Raw genomic sequence first — 21,763 nt, forward strand, 5'->3', positions numbered from 1 at the left:
TCTCAGGTTAATTTGCATATGTATCAAATCATTATTTTTCTTTTGCACAATAAAAGCACACAGAGCTATGGGGACTGGGTATTGCGGATTTGCTAGCGGCCATCTAGCAACCCATGTCCTCAGCTCTATACACAAAATCCTGATGACAGGTTTCCTTTCAAAGGGTTTTCCGAGATTTTACTGATCTGATCTGTGGGGTCTGACACCAAGGGAACCCCCTGATCAGCTGTTTGAGAAGGCACCGACACTTACCAAGCACAACTGCGTAAATTGTATAGCGGCTGTGCTTGGTATTGCGCTCAGCCCCATTCACCTCTATGGGGCTGTGCCTAAGCCATGTGACCGATGAATGCGTCATCACTGGCCTAGGAAAAACTGAGGAGGCACCAGTGCTCGCAGTAGCGCCACGGCCAAACAGGTGATCGGCGGGGGTTCCGGGTCAGACCACTAATGATCAGATACTGATGACCTATCCTGAGGATAGGTCATCAGTGTTAAAATCTCGGAAAACACCTTTAATGTGCTTGACTATGGCCTCATGCACACTCATTCACTTCAATGGGGCTGCAAAAGATGCGGACAGCACTCCGTGTGCTGTCTATCCGTGGCTCAGTTTCGCGGGCCCGTTAAAAAAATATAACATGTCCTATTCTTGTCCGCACTTTGCGGACAAGAATAGGCATTTATATTGCCAGCGCCCGTTCCGTAAATTGCGGAAGGCAACACGGACAGCTTCTGTTTTTGCGGACCGCAAAAAAAAGTCACGGTCGTGTGCATGTACCTATGACAACTGTTCTGCTTCTGTTACTTTTATGTGTGGCATTGTATTTACCTGATCATTCCCTACTTCTTTCTACTAATCCGTGATAAAATGGGATAGTGGTGTGTAATGTATTTTGCCATCAAAAGGACAATTTTTGTGAATATAAAAAGAACACAGCTATGTACGCCCCAGAACTATAAATTGTACATAAACTTCTATGTTATAAAATGCGATCAGATGTGGAAATATAAACTGTTGTATGGTAGAATCATTACAGCTGCAGCAATAGAGTCCAATTGGACATTGATATAGGTGACACTTCAAAAGATTTGGGCTTCTTTAACGTCTGCGCTTTTCCTTTCCGTTATTAAAATCTGTCATAGGATCTGAGTACCGGAGGAAAACGCTTTAGGGCTCTTTCACACCTGCGTTCTTTTCTTCCGGCATAGATTTCCGTCATCGGGGCTCTATGCCGGAAGAATCCTGATCAGTTTTATCCTAATGCATTCTGAATGGAGAGAAATCCGTTCAGGATGCATCAGGATGTCTTCAGTTCAGGACCGGAACGTTTTTCGGCTTGAGAAAATACCGCAGCATGCTGCGCTTTTTGCTCCGGCCAAAAATCCTGAACACTTGCCGCAAGGCCGGATCCAGAATTAATGCCCATTGAAAGGCATTGATCCGGATCCGGCCTTAAGCTAAACGTCGCTTCGGTGCATTGCCGGATCCGACGTTTAGCCCTTTTCTGAATAGTTACCATGGCTGCCGGGACGCTAAAGTCCTGGCAGCCATGGTAAAGTGTAGTGGGGAGCGGGGGAGCAGTATACTTATCGTCCGTGCGGCTCCCGGGGCACTCCAGAATGACGTCAGGGCGCCCCACGCGCATGGATGACGTGATCGCATGGCACGTCATCCATGCGCATGGGGCGCTCTGACGTCATTCTGGAGCGCCCCGGGAGCCGCACGGACTGTAAGTATACCGCTCCCCCGCTCTCCACTACTACTATGGCAACCAGGACTTTAATAGTGTCCTGGCTGCCATAGTAACACTGAACGCGTTTTGAAGACGGATCCGTCTTCAAATGCTTTCAGTTCACTTGCGTTTTTCCGGATCCGGCGTGTAATTCCGGCAAGTGGAGTCAGTAGGGGCAAAACTGTCAGTAGGGGCAAAACTGAATTGAACAGAGCACTGCAAGCTGCGTTTTTTTTTTTTTTGTCCGGCATGGGATGTGGAGCAAGATGGATCTGGCATGAAACACAATGTAAGTCAATGGTGCAGGATCCGTTTTCTGACCCTTACAATGGTTTAGTGCCGAATCTATCATGGCTATTTTAGAGAGAATACAATTGGATCCGTTCCTAATGGATGCATCTGGTTGTATTATCATAACGGAAGCGTCTTTACTGATCCATGACAGATCCAGCGAAAACGCAGATGTGAAAGGAGCTTTACTGTAAAGAGTCAGGTTTAAGGGCTGTTCTTTGTGTCAGGGTGCCAGAATCTGTGTTAGCGGAGTTCACTAACATGGTTTATCTATCAAGTATTAAAGAGAACCTGTCACCTAAACGCCTCCCAAACTGCCAGCATAACCTTAAAGTAGCGAGCAGTATGTTCCTAAAGATCCCTTTCTTCCTCCGGCCAGATGCACCAAAATCTTTAAAAAAAAACTTTTAGCCCCTACACATGCTATGTAACAGCAGAGTTCGAAGTCAAGGGGGCAGTGGCCTCCTCGCTTCAAGTCAGGATAACCACGCCCCCTTTCCCTGCCCCATGACTGGACAAGAATAGGACATACTTTATATTTTTGCGCGGGCTGTGGAACGGAACAACGGACAGCACATGGTGTGATGTCTGCATCATTTGCAGTCCCATTGAAATTCACTAGAATTTGCCAGTTTTTAGCTATGGTATCGTTTTGGTTTTGTGCATTTTGATGTCTTTCTTTTTATATAAAAATGTAATATTTTAGTATATGGCTAGGTTCACATCTGTGTTGATTTTCTGTATTACCAGAGAAACAGAAAAATCCCCGTTTGCTTGAATGGGTTATTTTGAGCTTCAGTTGTGCTTTGTTTGTGTCTGGTCCGAAAAAGGTAGCGCAATCATCTTACCAGTCACTTTATTGCAGGATTATGAGCTCTGTTCTGGTCCAGTTACATCCTGTGACCTGCACCCTCGTCACCCGAATCCTACAGACTCTGAGGTTTGGACTGGAAGTCAGTCTCTCTATGCAAGCTTGTGAGAAGCTCACCATGAATGGTGCATTGAATGACAGACATCTTTGCTGGTCTGAATCCAGCACTGAACTCTGCTTGGGAAATGCTGCTTTATACGATACTGCAGATGCTCAGACGACACTGATCTGTACTGGAAGGGGACGGGCCATAGGCAGGGTCTTTGGCCCCAGTAACATTTAACATTTTAGTTACCCTAAATGCATATAGACCCCAAAGCAGACAGCTGCTGCCCCTATACCACCCACCCAACCCCTCTGTACGTTTTCAGGACTTAGGACAGCACCCGGAGAAGAGGATCTGAGAGCAGGGAGTAATGTCAGTGCAGCTCTAGATGTGCCATACTCATCGCTCCTTTGTCCCCCTTTCCTGAATGCACTGATGAGTTAATAAGGCCCCCTTGAGTTATGGCGGGTCACAGATAATTACCTCAAGGATCCCCTGTGTTACCCATGTACTGTACGGTCCTGTGATTCTGGAGGGTGTGCTCACCCTCCTATTTTTTCACCTTGCGTTTGACTGTTTTATTTCAGTGATTGATTTAGCATTGTACTGTATATTAAATAAAGTTGATTTGTTATTGGATAATTTGGTCTATCCCCAGTTTTCAGCTGTTTAGTGATAACTATATTTCTCCTGTTCGGGGTAACTATAACTGGTATTGTCTATGGCCAGCTTTGTAATTTGACATTTAGTGCACTAGCACAGATTGTGTGGTATTTATTTTCGGATAGTTGTCTTAGTTTCATAGGATGCTGGCTGACCTGGCCGTTACCTATTAAACCATGAGGCGATTCTGGAAATCATACAGGATCCTTGCTAACATGGAGCGGTATACATTTAAACTGTGATCCATGTACTGCAGCAGTGTATTTTACTTAAAGGGGTTATCCTGGAAAATATGATGATGACTTGGGGTGCTTCACACGACCGTATGTATTTTTTGGTCTGCAAAGTGCGGATCTGCAAAAAATATAGATCATGTCCATGTGACATCTGTTTTTTGTTTTTGTTTTTTTGTTTTGTTTTTTATTTCTTTGCAGACCCATTGTATTAATGCCTATTCTTTTCCGAGAAACGGACAAGAATAGGACATGTTCTATTTTTTTGCGGGACTGTGAAACAGAAAATGGTGATCTGTCCACCGGAGCTCTGGTGAGCGATGCAGGCTGCCGGCAGCTTTCTAAGGACAGCGCTGTACATTGTATAGGGGCAGTACTTGGTATTACAGCTCACTTGAATGTGGCTGAGCTGCTAGAGCATGTGACCGATATACAGTGATGTCAGCACCCCTGCAAATCTGATACTGATGACCTACAGACGTGGACAAAATTGTTGGTACCCTTTGGTCAATGAAAGAAAAAGTCACAATGGTCACAGAAATAACTTTAATCTGACAAAAGTAATAATAAATTAAAATTCTATAAATGTTAACCAATGAAAGTCAGACATTGTTTTTCAACCATGCTTCAACAGAATTATGTAAAAAAATAAACTCATGAAACAGGCATGGACAAAAATGATGGTACCCCTAACTTAATATTTTGTTGCGCAACCTTTTGAGGCAATCACTGCAATCAAACGCTTCCTGTAACTGTCAATGAGACATCTGCACCTCTCAGCAGGTATTTTGGCCCACTCCTCATGAGCAAACTGCTCCAGTTGTGTCCGGTTTGAAGGGTGCCTTTTCCAGACTGCATGTTTCAGCTCCTTCCAAAGATGCTCAATAGGATTGAGGTCAGGGCTCATAGAAGGCCACTTTAGAATAGTCCAATTTTTTCCTCTTAGCCATTCTTGGGTGTTTTTAGCGGTGTGTTTTGGGTCATTGTCCTGTTGCAAGACCCATGACCTGCGACTGAGACCAAGCTTTCTGACACTGGCTAGTACATTTCTCTCTAGAATTCCTTGATAGTCTTGAGATTTCATTGTACCCTGCACAGATTCAAGACACCCTGTGCCAGACGCAGCAAAGCAGCCCCAGAACATAACAGAGCCTCCTCCATGTTTCACAGTAGGGACAGTGTTCTTTTCTTGATATGCTTCATTTTTTCGTCTGTGAACATACAGCTGATGTGCCTTGGCAAAAACTTCGATTTTTGTCTCATCTGTCCACAGGACATTCTCCCAGAAGCTTTGTGGCTTGTCAACATGTAGTTTGGCATATTCCAGTCTTGCTTTTTTATGATTCGTTTTCAACAATGGTGTCCTCCTTGGTCGTCTCCCATGTAGTCCACTTTGGCTCAAACAACGACGGATGGTGCGATCTGACACTGATGTTCCTTGAGCATGAAGTTCACCTTGAATCTCTTTAGAAGTCTTTCTAGGCTCTTTTGTTACCATTCGGATTATCCGTCTCTTAGATTTGTCATCAATTTTCCTCCTGCGGCCACGTCCAGGGAGGTTGGCTACAGTCCCATGGATCTTAAACTTATGAATAATATGTGCAACTGTACTCACAGGAACATCTAGTTGCTTGGAGATGGTCTTATAGCCTTTACCTTTAACATGCTTGTCTATAATTTTCTTTCTGATCTCTTGAGACAGCTCTTTCCTTTGCTTCCTCTGGTCCATGTCGAGTGTGGTACACACCATATCACCAAACAACACAGTGATTACCTGGAGCCATATATATAGGCCCAATGGCTGATTACAAGGTTGTAGACACCTGTGATGCTAATTAGTGGACACACCTTGAATTAACATGTCCCTTTGGTCACATTATGTTCTGTGTTTTCTAGGGGTACCATCATTTTTGTCCATGCCTGTTTCATGAGTTTATTTTTTTACATAATTCTGTTGAAGCATGGTTGAAAAACAATGTCTGACTTTCATTGGTTAACATTTATAGAATTTTAATTTATTATTACTTTTGTCAGATTAAAGTTATTTCTGTGACCATTGTGACTTTTTCTTTCATTGACCAAAGGGTACCAACAATTTTGTCCACGTCTGTATGCTGAGGATAATGTACAAAAGGAGGCCACGGCAGCATCTTTAGTGAGTTCTTTATTGGACAAGCTTCACAGAATGTGTGCCATAAAACCAAACATACTGATGACCTATGCTGAGGAGAAGTCATAAACATCTTTCATATATATGCGCCCCTATGGAAGGAATATGTACATAGATGCTTACTTACCTCTGGTCCCCTAAACCTCACCATTGTGATCGCATAGTGTTAGGAGCTTGCAGCTCATGTATAATATACAGCCTGATTCTCTGGGTTTACTCCAGTAGATTGCACATATGGTGCGTAGCTTTGCCATTCACTTGTTCAGAGCAGCAGTATTTCCGGTTGGCGTCATGAGGAGGACCGTTACAGGAACTGTGGTTGAACCTGATTATGCGGAATGTGAAGGAGAAGACGCTCGGCTGATTAGGGATTCAGTGACAGCTGTGGGTTTGCATTATCTGTAGGAAACTTGGTGACGTTATGATCCATTTCTGTGACAGGAGGAAGTGGACAGTTCTTACTTTTGCAGAATCAATCTGCGCAGATTGTTTGCTGTTTCAAGCAGCCTTTGGCATCAATCTGTTATTGAATGAGAATATAATTGTAAATTCTGCCTTTTTTCTGTTCTTGTGTTTTTGTTGTTTTTTTGTTGTTGATTTTTGTAGAATTTACAGACATGCATGTAATCTTTTTCCTTTTTAAATTTCCATCAATCTCCATAAATTGTTTTGTTAATGAGCCCTTATGCATCAGCCTTTGGTCATATGGTATGTATGGTTAAAGTACATTTTTGTCTAAGGCTACTTTAACACTAGTGGCAGCCTTCTCCGGCAAGCTTTTTCGGCAGGGGAACAGCCCGCCGGATATGTGCTGCCACTAGTGCACCGTGCCGCCAGAGGTCCGCTCCGGCTCCATTGACTATAATGGTCTAGCCGCAGCACCGAAAACATGCCGAGAGGTTGCCGGAATAAAACTACGACAAACCTTTTCAGCAGTTTTTGTCCTACAGGGTTAAAGGGGTTTTCCGGGATTTTAATAATGATGATTTATCCTCAGGATCGGTCATCAATATCAGATCGGCGGGGTCCAACACTGAGCACCCCAGCCAATCAGCCTGCGTTCCATGCAAGTGCAGCTTTCCCTTGTTTGTTTACCTGCTCGTCGTCAGCAGCACACCAGCGAGCATGTGTAACTACAAGTTGTCCCATTCATTTCAGTGTCCACACAGGTATACTGTATACCTCTCTGAAGGAATGTAGTACTCTTTTTACTTAGTCTCAGTATTAAGGCTACTTTCACACTTGCTGTAGTCTTTTTCCGGCATGGTAACAGCCTGCCGGATCCGTGCTACCGCAAGTCCACCGTGCCTGCCGGAGGTCCGTTCCAGCCCCCTTCACTATAATGGGGGCGGGCCAGTGGTCCGGCTGCAGCTCTGTAAACATGCCGAGAGGCGGACAAACAAAAACTACAACACGCTGCCTTTTTTTTTGTCCGGCCGCCTCTCGGCTTGTATAGAAGAAAAAAGTAGGCTAAGGAAACTACAATGTTCGGCGCCAGTCAAAAGGGAAAGGAGACAATAGCCATATTTATGAAATATATATATTCAACCCGTGCGGATCAGTGATAAGAAATAAAAGTCGCACTGGAAGACTATAGGTATTAGGACCAGTTCTTTGTTTACTGGATCATGGTAATAGCAGGATGACAGGCCGAACTGGATGGACAAATGTCTTTTCGGCCTTATGTACTATGTTACTGATCCGCACGGGTTGAATATGTATATTTCATAAATATGGCTATTGTCTCCTTTCCCTTTTGACTGGCGCCGAACATTGTGGTTTCCTCAGCCTACTTTTTTCTTCTATACCTCATGTATGTGTTGAACTTGTTCACACCATTGACCACATCTGGCTGCCTATCAAATACCTGACTTTACTCTTTGACCTATTTCACCTATTCTTACCTCCTCTGGCGCCCTGCAACCAATTATATAGACTCCTTGGATTTGGTTCCAAGTAAGTCTTGTGATTTAACTCTCTACATTTTTTCTCTTATATCTGTCTCGGCTTGTATGCCATGCTGCGGCCGGACCTCCGGCGCGAACTCCATAATAATGAATAGGGCTGGAGCCGACCTCCGGCGGCACGGTGGACTTGCAGTAGCATGGATACGGCAGGGTGTTCCCACGCCGGAAAAGACTGTGTTTTGCAGTACGCAATTTGCGGAAGGGCACGGACAGCCATTGATATAACTGCCTATTCTTGTCCGCAAAACGGACAAGAATAGGACAGGTTATATATTTTTTGCGGACCACAGAACGGAGCAACGGATGCGGACAGCACACTGAATGCTGTGCGCATCTTTTGCGGCCCCATTGAAGTGAATGGGTCCGCATCCGAGCCGCAAAAACTGCGGCTCGGATGCGGACCAAAACAACGGTTGTGTGCATGATGCCTAAGGTTGTTTTCCCATGGGCTGATTATTGGGGATGACTGTTCGTACAAATGCAGATTACAGCTGTGTAGGTGTGGTTGATTTATATTAAAAAAAAAAAAAGGACACATTCCTTTAAAAACTGGAGAAAATAATATTGGGGCTAATCACTACGGTATCACAAATATTGTGACATTTCTTGTCATATTTCTGTAGGTTGTATTTTTATTTTTTTTTAGCTTATCGCAGTAACTAGGGAGTGTTTTTAGCCCTTTTTGGTTTAAACCTCATTAACCCTGGGTTCACACCTGAGCGTTCTGAAAGGAGCGCTCTGTATGCGCGATTGTACCGGCGTTTACAATCGCGCATACAGAGACAAGCGAACGCCCATTGTCGTGCGTTCCCGAAAGTCTATGTACGGGAATGCGCGACAAAACGCCCCAAAGAAGCTCATGTAGTTCTCGGGGCGTCGGATGTTTTACAGCGAGATCGTACGCGCTGTAAAACGCCCAAGTGTGAAACATTCCCATAGGGAAGCATTGGTTTCTCCTTGTTGAGCGTTTTACAGCGCTTAGGAACGCGCTGTAAAACGCTCAGGTGTGAACCCAGTGTTATTCCACTCTTTTCTTGTGCTTTCACTGCCCATTGAGAAGGTGTTTTGTAGATGTATGAAAACAAGTAACCTCCAATAAAGCCACGTTACTTCGTTTTTTCGTCACATGTTGTACTTCATGACAGTGGTAAAATTGAGTCAAAAAATTTCATTTTTATTTATAAAAAAATAAAACATTTACCCAAAATTTGGAAAAATTATCAAATTTTCAAATTTCTATTTCTCTACTTTTATAATAGATATAACTCCAAAAAGATGGAGTTATATCTGGAGATGTTGGAGGCTTAGAAGTTTAGCAGCAAATCTTGAAATTTTTCAGAAAATTTCCAAAACCCACTTTTTAAGGACCAGTTCAGGTCTGGAGTCGCTTTTTTTGAGGCTTGCATAATAGAAACCACCCAAAAATGACCCCATTTTAGAAACTACACCCCTCAAGTCAAAACGGATTTTACAAACTTTGTTAACCCTTTAGGTGTTTCACAAGAATTAATTGAAAATGGAGATGAAATATCAGAATTTCACATTTTTGGCAGATTTTTCATTTTAATCTTTTTTTTTTTTTTTTTTCACCAACAAAGCAAGGGTTAACAGCCAAACAAAACTCAATATTTATTGCCCTGATTCTGTAGTTTACAGAAACACCACCATATGTGGTCGTAAACTGCTGTACAGGCAGACGGCATGGCGCAGAAGGAAAGGAACGCTATTTGGTCTTTTGAAAGCATAATTCACAGGGATAATTTTCAGCTTCCATGTCACATTTGAAGACCCACTGATGCACCCCTAGACTAGAAACTCCCCCCAAAAATGACCCCATTTTGTAACCTATGGGATAAGGTGGCAGTTTTATTAGTACTATTTTAGGATACATAATGATTTTTGGTTGCTCTACATTACACTTTTTGTGAGGCAAGGTAACAAAAAATAGATGTTTTGGCACAGGTTTTTTTTTTTTTTTTTTTTAAATACGGTGTTCACCTGAGTGGTTAGTTCATGTGATATTTTTATACAGCTTCTTACGGACGCGGCAATACCATATATGTATACTTTTTTTTATTTATTTATGTAAGTTTTACACAATGATATAAATTTAAAATCATGTTTTAGTGTCTCCATAGTCTGAGAGACATATTTTTTTCAGTTTTTGGGCGATTGTCTTAGGTAGGGTATCATTTTTGTGGGATGAGATGACTGTTTGGCACTATTTTGGGGTGCATATGACTTTTTGATCGCTTGGTATTACACTTTTTGTGATGTAAGGTGACCGTTTTTATTTTTGCGGTGTTCACCTGAGGGGTTAGGTCATATATTTTTATAGAGCAGGTCGTTACGAACGTGGCAATACCTAATACCTAATATAGTATCTTTTTATTGTGTTAAATGTAAAAAAAAAAAAAGAAAGAATTTTTTAAACATTTGTACTATTTTGGGGGGCATACTCCTTTTTGATCACTTGATGCACTTTTAGTTATGTATGGTGACAAAAAAATTGTTTATTTAGCACAGTTTTTATTTTATTTTTTTGACGTTGTTTACCTGAGGGGTTAGGTCATGTGATATTTTTATAGAGCCGGTCGATATGGACGCGGTGATACCTAATGTCTACTTTTTTATTTATTTTTCTTTATTTTAGGAAAAGGACGCATTTTCTTTTCTTCCTTTTTTTTACTTGAAACTTTTTATTTTATATTTTCTTTTTTTAACTTTTTTTATTTTATTTACACTTACAGCCTGCTTCCTGTGAGATCCAGGGGGCTGGATCTCACAGGCTCTCGCAGCAGCGCGGGGATCCCATGGACACCGGCACCCGTGGACACCGGCAGGACCGCGGCCCTGCAAGAGTTAATGCTTCGGTGTTTTCACCGATGCCGGAGCATACAGCAAGGGTCCTTCTATCAGTGACAGACGGATCCCTGACTCTGATAAGCGGGCGCAGCTCCTGCACCCACCCGATCAGCACGCCGCTGGTATCTTAAAGGTTAATGATTGGTTTGTTGGTGAGGTGGATAAGTTTGCACTAAACATTGGCAACCGATGGAGAGATTCATCAGTAGTGTTATAAGATGTACGGGTTGCGTGAATAGCTGGCGACTCATGCAACAGTCTGCATCAAATTTATCAATATAGAGTTGTAGTTTTACAACAGCTGGAGGGCTGCAGTTTGAGGATGCCTGGTCTAAATTTAAGCCAGCTTCCTTGCAGGCTTAAATTTAGACCATTTTCTACGCCTAAAAAACGGGCATAGAAAATTATAAATAAGATGGGTTTTCCGGCCGGTAACTCCTTCCCTGCCCAAGCCACTCCTATATTTTTTTAGACCCGGCGTGATCCGGGAAACATTGCATAAAACTGGCGTATATCTGTCTTGCATGTTGAGCGGGGGTGGAGGGCACACTGCGCATGTGCAGACACCCTCCATTCATATCTATGGAGCCGCCGAAAATATTTTTCTTTGGCCCATGGAAGTTAATGGGAGCGAAGTCCCATCATGCATGGTGTGCTCCCATTCACTTCTATGGGGTGAGCGCTTGGCAGTGGCCAGACTGCACCTATCAGAAAATTGCCTCCATTGTCTCAGATGAGAAAACCCCTTTACAGGATGAAACTAAGCATATGCAGCCTTCTCAGTGTACATGACAAAGAAAGAAACAGCATGTGGTGCTATATAGATACATATTGAATAACTGAGTAGCTATGCTAATGTTTTAATTACATGCAATTACAAAATAATTCAGATCCAGGTCCTGGTTTGAAAAATGTGAAATGTTTTTCGTGGGACAACCCCTATTGCTGTAATAGTTAGTAATTGACAACTACTTTACAGGTTATAGAGCATTTTATGTGTATGAATGTAGCCATGCAGCTGCCTTGATAGTAGATCTGCATACCTTGATTTATTTGTATGTTACTCTTTCACAGTCCAATGTACTGCAAGTAGTCTGTCACTTATATCCAGCAGAAAACATGAGGAGTAACTCCACTGAATAACTGGAGGGCTAACCCTTGTTTGGATCCGTCACAGTGCAAACCTCAGCTGTAAGAGTAGCTTCGGAACCAGAGCTACACATCTCCATCCATTGTGTAGTAGACAATGCTGGTTACTGCAGCGCTTCTCCCATTCACTTTAATGGAAAGAGTGCTGCAGTAACCAGCTCTGTCCACTACACAATGGTCAGAGCAGAGCTACTGCGGAACAGTCGATCGGTAGGGATATGGGACCTGATCTGTCCTGGAGAACGGTTTTAATTGCTTCACAGTATTTACCCTCTAAGGAAAGATTCTGACCTCAGATCTACCTGCTATTTTATTTGACATTTGCTTTAGGGTACTTCCACACTAGCGTTAGAAGAATCCGGCAGGCAGGTCCGTTGCCGGAACTGCCTGCCGGATCCGGAAACCCGTATGCAAATGGATATCATTTGTTTCCGGATCTGTCTGACAATTGCATTGAAATGCCAGATCCGTCTCTCTGGTGTCATCCGGAAAAACAAATCCGGTATTATTTTTTTTCCATATTTTTAAAACTGGATCCGTCATTACGGCAATTTTAATGAACACTTGGTACCGGATCTAGCATTAATACATTTCAATAGAAATTAATGCTGGATCCGGCAAGTGTTCTGCAGTATTTTCTCCAGCCAAATACCGTAAAAGGGACTGAGCGGAAGACATCCTGATGCATACTTAACGGATTGCTTTCCATTCAGAATGCATTAAGACAAAACTGATGCAGGTTTTTTTTTTTTTTTTTTTTTGGTTTTGAGCCCCTATGATGGAACGCAATACCGGAAAACTTTAAAGGGGTTGTCCGAGTTCTGAAAAAAATAAAATAAAAAAATTAGCACTGTAAATCTGATGGGCAGCAATATATAACTGAGCTAAGCAAGTTTTAGGTACAAAAATATTTCCTAATTTCCCTGGTTCTCTTCTGGCCCTTTGTTTACATGCAATAACAACAATCTATTCCCCTCCCTCTGCTCTGAAAAGGGAGTGGATATAAGGCTGGGTTCAGACCTGAGCGTTTTACAGCGCATTCCTACGTGCTGTAAAACGCTCAACAGGCAAGAACCAATGATTCCCTATGGGAATGGTTCTCACCTGAGCGTTTTACAGCGCGTACGATTCTTTGGGGCGTCTTGTCGCGCGTTCCCGTACATAGACTTTCGAGAACGCGCGACAATGGGCGTTCGCATACTACCGGAGCCGCGTATGTGAGACGCCGGAGAATCGCACATGCACAGCGCTCAGGTCAGTACGCTCAGGTCTGAACCGGCTGTAAGTGTTGCCCTGAGTGACATGTCTGACTGCTGGGAGACTCAGCAGCATGTTGTATGTGTAGGAGTACAAGTCCCAGCTGTACAATGACACAGGATCTTCTCCCTACCTGTTCTTGTTCAAAACTCCTCTAGTCTGTGAGCCCCTGTGCCCAGCATTTGTCTCCTCACTTCCTGCAGCTACTCTGTAAAGCCTTCAGCCCTGAGTCTGTACTCGTGAAGGGGGTAATCTTTCCTGAAGTATCCAGTGGTAGGGAGACACGGGGCAGAGAGCAGTAGCAGACGGCAGAGCAGGGGGGCGTGGCCAGCAGTGACGTCTTGTGTACAGACTCATATCTGATCTCTCGGGCTTTGTGCACGGAACATCATCAGAGCAGGGAGAGAAGCTGACATCACAGGTCATGTGACCCTCAGTGAAATCTGCAAAACCAGCAACTGGAGATAAAGTAAGTCAATTGTAAAGTCCTTTCATTTGCTTAGTTAGAAACATACAAAGAACAAAAAAATCACTCGGGAAAACCCCTTTAACGCTAGTGTGAAAGTACCCTTAATTTGTTTATTACTTGGTATTAATAATTTCGGTCACTCTCCTACGGTAATTTTTCTTGCTGTACTTATATAACTCCACATTTTCACCTTCCAATACACGCCAGCCTATTGGGAATTATAAGGCAGATGGAGAAATCTTGGCTGTTTACTTGGGTATTGTTCAGTGTCTCATTTGTAGATGGAGATAAACCAGTTCAGTTTAATATCATCAAATGACCTTGTCATAATAGAAATCATCATTTTTATTTTTTTATTCCATCCTGAGGCCCAAACTGTAACATGTTCAATTGTTCTTGGTCCACCAGAACATTTTCCAGAGGTGAATGCTGTATTATGGTGGTATCTCCTTTGCTGGTTTTAGGAAAAACCACTGTGGTTTATTGCTGTGTGTCTATTAGATTTTTGTTTCCCCGCCATGATCAAAAGTTTGCTGTAACTTAGTAGGGCAATGTGTATTTTTATTTTTTTTGTGGCTTTTTTTCCCTCTTTTTGAGGTCCATGACATTTTTTAGAAACACAACATGCTGTAGCCATGTCATTTTCTAGACTGTTTTCCGTAGACTTCTCTATAGAAACAGAAATGCCTAAAAAAAAAAAAAAAAAAAAAAAAAAAAAAGTGTAAAGTGTAGAAACATGTGTAAAACAGTTAATGAACATCAGTTTATTTTGGGTGCGAATTTTGCCCCAAAACTGGTGCATTTTCATTAATCTGCCCCACTCTGTTTCTTACAAGCCCATATAAAAGCCCCAGGACGGGTTTGTGAAAGAAACCTAAAAGAAGGGGGGCATGTGTTATGAATGACGGACGTTGCAGGAAGAATGTCTTGCTTGTATCCCTGTTCCTCTGTGTGGTGTCAGTGCACCCATTTACTGCTGTAAGTAACAGATGTATAGTGTGAATTACAGAAGTGGCGTACACCAGGTAATGTTGTGCCACCTGATAACACTTTCTCTTTCTGCAAGTGCCTATAATCACAAACATCATTTACTAATTGACCTAATTAAGCTGCTGATCCCGCTGCTTTGTATATTAGTTGTTAGAGTCGAGGCTTCTGTGTAGCAGTATCTGTAGGCTTTCTCCACCATCCGCAATAATCCGAATCTGCTGTCAGACAGATGTCTGCAGCTACTCCTCTTACTATTAGGTAATTGGATAGGCAGAGGTGGGTCTTGGATCGCTTGAGGCCAATACCAAGGATGTACTTGGGCTGGCCTCCTTGTAACCGATTTACTTCATGTGCTGTTCTATTTGAGGTGAACCTACTGTATCTGAGAGCAGGATCTAACAGCGGGAGAGAAGCTGGGCTCTGTGATATATAGGTTCATATGATTTGGAGCAGGATTTCTGAGTGAAACGTAGAGTAAATCCTGACCGGTCTCCTAGGAGAGACTGATGACTGTGTTGATAATGACCCCAATAGTGAAATGGCCATGCAGGTCCTGTCTTCATAGTAAAACATTTTGTAGAATCTTTAGAAGAAGGTAGAAATGTGGAATAAATAACTTGTAAATGTATCATGTCAGTGTTTTCCCTTGAAGGGAACCTGTCACCTGGATTTTGTGTATAGAGCTGAGGACATGGGTTGCTAGATGGCCGCTAGTACATCCACAATATCCAGTCCCCATAGCTCTCTGTGCTTTTATTGTGTCAAAAAAACGATTTGATACATATGCAGATTAACCTGAGATGAGTCCTGTCCCTGACTCCTCTCACGTACATGACACATCTCAGGTTAATCTGCATATGTATCAAATCGTTTAGTTTTTTTTACACAATAAAAGCACACAGAGCTATGGGGACTGGATATTGCGGATGTGCTAGCGGTGATCTAGCAACCCATGTCCTCAGCTCTATACACAAAATCCGGGTGACAGGTTCCCTTTAAAATGTGTACGTCATGGAAAATACAATTACTGTGTAGAATAATTTTTGTGCCACATCCCACACTTATATTTCCTTTACACCCTTCGTAGCAACTAGGGATTGACCGATTATCGGTTTTACCGATATTCAGGATTTTGACAGTTATCGGTATCGGCATGTATTTTGCCGATATTCCGATAACGTATTGGGAACACAGATCGCGCTGCTGACAGCGTTCTCAGTGTTCCCTCAGCAGCACAGGGGAGAAGGAAGCAGTGTCTCCCTCCCCCCTGTGCTGCCACTGCCGCCAATGAAGAGACAGATAAGAAGAGAAGGGGCTGTGGCCACTGCGCCACCAATGATGTTAACTTACTCATTCATTCAAATTGAACAGGAGGCGGGAGCTGGCTGCAGAATGACATAGCCGGCTCCCGACCTCTATGAGCAATAGCTGCGATCTGCGATAGTTAACCCCTCAGGTGCCGCGGATCGCAGCTACCGCTCATAGAGGTCGGGAGCCGGCTATGTGATTCTGCAGCCAGCTCCCGCCTCCTGTATATGAATTAATGAGAGATTTCTCTTCATTGGTGGCGCAGTGCGCCCCCCCAGTTTTAATCATTGGTGGCAATGGCCACAGGATCCCCTTTCCCCTGCTCCTCTGATCGGAGCCCCAGCAGTGTAATCCTGGGGCTCCAATCGGTTACCATGGCAGCCAGGACGCTATTGAAGCCCTGGCTGCCATGGTAAGCTCCATGCTGCTGTGTGCACAAAGCACAGAGCAGCAGGGACGTGTGAGCTCCTATTCACCCTGATAGAGATCTATCAGGGTGAATAGGACAAGGGTTCTAGTCCCTAAGGGGGTTAAAAGTTAGTTAAAAAACAAACCAAAAAAAAAAACCACACCAAAATATTAAGTATAAATGAAAAATAAAGATTTACAAAAAAAAATACCTGCACGTTAACAATAAACATTAATTTTCAGCAGATTTGTGTAGGAATTTTTTATTTATTTTTTCAAAAATGAAAATTCCCAGAATATCGGTATAAATTATCGGCTATCGGCCTGTAAGTTCTCAAATTATTGGTATCTGCCCTAAAAAATCAATATCGGTCGATCCCTAGTAGCAACCAATCTGGCACTTTTAATTTTTGCTAAAGGTGGCTACCGTCATTTTGCCAGTACACAGCATTGCCTCCGGGTATTGTATTAAGTCATTATTAGGCAATGCCAGGACCTCCTGCATAGCAGTGCATCGCATGTGGGGGAGCACACTTTCTGCACATACATATCCATGGCAGTGTTGACTAGGCCGCATGTTCCTCACTGTACCTCTACGCAGAGTTAAATTTTCAGTTAATATAATTTTTTTTTTAGTGAGGTGGGGAAAGATAAATTCAGTTTTCTCCATATTAAGTTTTAGAAAGTGAGAAATGCTGGAAAGATCTTAGTGGCAGTTGTTCTAGTTAAATATCCTACTTGCCTTGGTTGTTGGTGGCGGCTCCTGGCTGTGGCCACAGTTCTGTGCCAGCTGCACTGCTATGGACTCTCCGCAGCAGAAGGCTGGGGGAATCCCTGCAGGTAAGTATCAAATGTCCCTGGGGCGAGTCTCAGGGACTGAGAGAGATTATGAAAATCTTTCCTTTTATTATAGGTAACGGGTATGAAGGGCGCATTGCCCTCTTCATCAGGCACAGTGTTGGAACTGTTCTTTTTAACCCTTCTACTTCCAAACTTAGGCTCAGCATTTAGGTTTCATCAAGAGCCATATCTAGCTGCGTATATTATTTAGCGTAAAACGTCCATGTGCACAAACAGCACTGCTTAGAATTGCCTTCCGCTATGATATCAGTACTGATCCTCAATCAGTTGGTGTGAGGCATAACCCATTGTATGGTAGCAGGACGTCCTAATCCTGCATCAACAGGCAGTTAAAAGTGGCTTCTTTCACCTTTTAATACAGTAGCTACTAAAGCAAGCGATCTAGCACTGCTAGACTAAAGACGTGAAATCGTGCAAGGTGCAGCAATGTGTGAGGACTGTAAAGATGAGGACCCTGAGCCCAGTGAGGGGCCGCTCAGCAGACGGAAGCCTTGGCTACAAGCATGTCTGCTTCTGGTACATCTAGACCTTGTTCAAAAGACCTTCACGGTTCTGGGATGGATCATGAATGTCAAAAAATCCAACCTCGTTCTGGCTCAGCAAAAAGTCTTTCTTTTTAGGGGTTCTTTTCGACTCCTTGCTTACTGATGTCCTTCCTCCTAGAAGAGAAGAGGTTGTCCCTTCAATTAAAGGTAAAGCAGTTTTGCAGCCTAAGATCCGCTACTATCAGAAACGTCATGACAATCCTGGGAATTCTAACATCCTCAATCCCTGCTGTCAGATGAGCACAAAGCCACACCAGAATTCTTCAAGCCTTTCTTCTAGCATCTTGGGATGGCAACAGAAACTCTCTGGACCAAAAACTTTCAATTTCACTGTTCGTAAAACGCTTCCTGGCTTGGTGGAAGATAAAAAGAAAAATCTGTAGAGAGGTGTCTTCTGGTATCAAGAAAATCGGGGGACCTTTTATGGTTCAAGGAGTCTGGGACGATTCCATGCTACAGGCATCATCAAACCTAAGAGAGCTCAGAGCAGTCTACATAGTTCTTCTAGCCCTTCTCTCAAGGACCTTTCTCGATCATATCAAGATCCTGTCTGACAATAAGACGACAGTTGCTTATTTAAACAGGCAAGGAGGTACCTGAAGCAGATCGCTGGCAGCAACATCAAGAGATAACTTTCTTTTTGTGGAGAAACACTTATCCTCTCTAACGGCAGTGCATTTAAAAGGAAGCAGCAATATGGTTGCTGATTTTACTCTAAAAGAGGGAGACTGGACTCTACATCCCACTGGCTTTCTTCAAATTACCAAGATGTGGGGTGTTTTATTTATTTATTTATTTGCATAGCAGATGAACAGAAAAGTAGAGAGGTTTTGTTCCCTGTCTCCCCTAGACGGTCCAGAAATAGTGGGCACCCTATCTCGCCCTTGGCCAAAGGGTCTGTTATATGCATTCCCCCCATTCAGCCAGATTCCGAGAACCCTGATGCAGATGGCCTGGTTGCCCCCCTTACTCAGACTATTGCAGGGAATATCCTGGACTCTTCCAGCTTTTCTGGGCCTTCTCCAACAGGGGCCAGTATACAATCCGGGAGTTTCTCAGTTGAAGTTGACGGCATGGAGATTGAACGCCAAAATCTGAACCAGAAAGGTCTCTCTGACCCTGTAATCTCCATCTTGCTAAAGAGTCGAAAGGTTATAACCTCCAAGATCTATCTCAAAACATGGAAGGCTTTCCTTTTGTTTTCTAGTAACAGGATCCAGCAAAGTTCCTTAGTCAACATCCCTGTCATTCTGGACTTCAAGCCTGCCTGCAGGAACAAGGGGGTCCACCCTTAAAGTTCAGATCTCCGCTTTAACAGTGTTTCTAGAGACAAACCTATCTGATAATCCTCTAATTAGGCGATTCATCAAGGGAGCAACCAGATTCCCCCATATTACACTCTACCATCCCACCCTGGGACTTGAACCTAGTCCTTACGGCAATGATGGACTCTCCATTTCAACCTATTGAAGAGAATTCCCTGAAACTCCTGACCCTAAAGACTACCTTCCTCCTGGACATAGTAACAGCAAGAAGGGTGGAGGAAATACAGGCCTTCTCTTGCTGTCCTCCTTATCTTAGGATTCTAGACGACAGGATAATCTTAAAACATTGTCCATCCTTCCTAGTGGTGCTACAAGAGGACATTGTTTTAAATTAGAGGGGCAAAGGTTTTAAAGTAATATCAGGAAGTATTACGTTACTGAGAGAGTAGTGGATGCATGGACTAGCCTTCCTGCAGAAGTGGTAGCTGCAAATACAGTGAAGGAGTTTAAGCATGCATGGGATAGGCATAAGGCCATCCTTCATATAAGATGGGGCCAAGGGCTATTCATAGTATTCAGTATATGGGGCAAACTAGATGGGCCAAATGGTTCTTATCTGCTGACACATTCTATGTAGTATCCAGATTTTACTGTAATCAGGAAATCAATTTTACCATCATTTTGTCCATCACTTTCAAAAGACCTGGAGAGGCGCTTTCATATCTGTAAAGAATAAATCAAGGCAACTGGACGTACTGTAGATTTCTTGAAAACGTTTCACTCGTTCTTCCAACAAGCTTTTTCAATTCTGAGTGACTGTACAAGAATTCTCTGGGAATAAATATATAACTGATTCAACATCTGGTAATTATACCCAGCATGGGGTCAGAGGTCATTATACCCAGCATGGGGTCAAAGGTGTTGATTCCATTATCCTAATTGGAGTCAGTCAGTCTGCTTTAAACCCAGCCACACACTGAGGCAACAACTGGTTCACCCCAAAGACCCAACGCCTAAACACAAGATGGACAACATTGTGTACGCAGTCCAGTGCAATGAGGAATGCTCAGGACTGTGTATCGGCGAAACAAAACAACTACAACAGCGTATGGCTCAGCATAGAAGAGCCAAAACCTCTGGTCAAGATTCAGCAGTGTACGTACATCTAAAAGAAACAGGTCACACCTTTGAAGACAGTCAAGTACGTGTTTTGGATAAGGAGGCCGATTGGTACAAACGAGGTGTGAAGGAGGCCATATATGTAAAAATGGAGAAGCAAAGCCTAAATAGAGGCGGGGGGGGGGGTGTTTGCAGAAACACCCCATATGTGGTCGGAAATTACTGTATGAGCACACAGTAGGGCGTAGAGGGAAAGGTACTCCGTATGGTTTTTGGAAGTCAGATTTTTTTTTTTTCTTTTTTTGTTTTTACACCATGTCCCATTTGAAGCCCCCCCTGATGCACCCCTAGAGTAGAAACTCCAAAAAGTGACCCCATTTTAGAAACTACCCCCCTTAAGGTATTCAAAACTGATTATGCAAACATTGTTAACCCTTTAGGTGTTTCTCAAGATTTAATGGAAAATAGAGATACAATTTCAAAATTTCACGTTTTGGGCAGATTTTCCATTTTAATAATTTTTTTTCCAGTTACAAAGCAAGAGTTAACAGCCAAACAAAACTCAATATTTATGCCTCCGATTCTGTAGTTTACAGAAACACCCCATATGTGGTCGTAAACCGCTGTACGGGCACACGGCAGGGTGCAGAAGGAAAGGAATGCCATACGGTTTTGGAAGGCAGATTTTACCTTTGTGTAAAAAAAAAAAAAAAAAAAAAAAAAATGTCCAAAAAAGTGACCCCATTTTAGAAACTACGGGATAGGGTGGCAGTATTGTTGGTACTAGTTTAGGGTACATATGATTTTTGGTTGCTCTATATTACAATTTTTTTTGTGAGGCATGGTAACAAGAAATAGCTGTTTTGGCACCGTTTTTATTTTTTGTTATTTACAACATTCATCTGACAGGTTAGATCATGTAATATTTTTATAGAGCAGGTTGTCATGGATGCGGCGATGCCTAATATGTATACTATTTTTTTTATTTATGTAAGTTTTACACAATGATTTCATTTTTGAAACAAACAAAATCATGTTTTAGTGTCTCCATAGTCTGAGAGCCATCGTTTTTGGACAAATATCTTGGGTAGGATTTTTGCGGGGAGAGGACTGTTTGATTGGCACTATTTTGGGGTGCGTATGACTTTTTGATCGCTTGCTATTACACTTTATGTGATGTAAGGTGACCAAAAATAGCTTTTTTTTTTAACACTTCTTTTTTTTTTTCCGGTATTCACCTGAGGTCATGTGATATTTTTATAGAGCAGGTTATTACGGACGCGGCGATACCTAATATGTATACTTTTTTTTATTTATGTAAGTTTTACACAATTTAATTTTTGAAACAAAAACAAAAAAAATCATGTTTTAGTGTCTCCATATTCTGAGAGCCATAGTTTTTTCAGTTTTTGGGCGATTATCTTAGGTAGGGTCTCATTTTTTGCGGAATGAGGTGACGGTTTGATTGGTACTATTTTGGCGTACATGCGACTTTTTTGATTACTTTTACCTTTTTTGGGAAGTAAGGTGGGCAAAATCTCATTCTCAAA

General features: G+C 42.6%; 1 protein-coding gene across 2 annotated transcripts in view; it reads left to right on the top strand.

Annotated features, from left to right (window-relative positions):
• The window catches only part of STXBP5 (syntaxin binding protein 5), a 424,762-nt gene that overhangs the window by 11,035 nt on the left and 391,964 nt on the right, over positions 1 to 21,763 (top strand). The window lies entirely within an intron of this gene.

This window comes from Bufo gargarizans, chromosome 4 (assembly GCF_014858855.1).
Source record: "Bufo gargarizans isolate SCDJY-AF-19 chromosome 4, ASM1485885v1, whole genome shotgun sequence".
NCBI classification, from domain to species: Eukaryota; Metazoa; Chordata; class Amphibia; order Anura; family Bufonidae; genus Bufo; species Bufo gargarizans.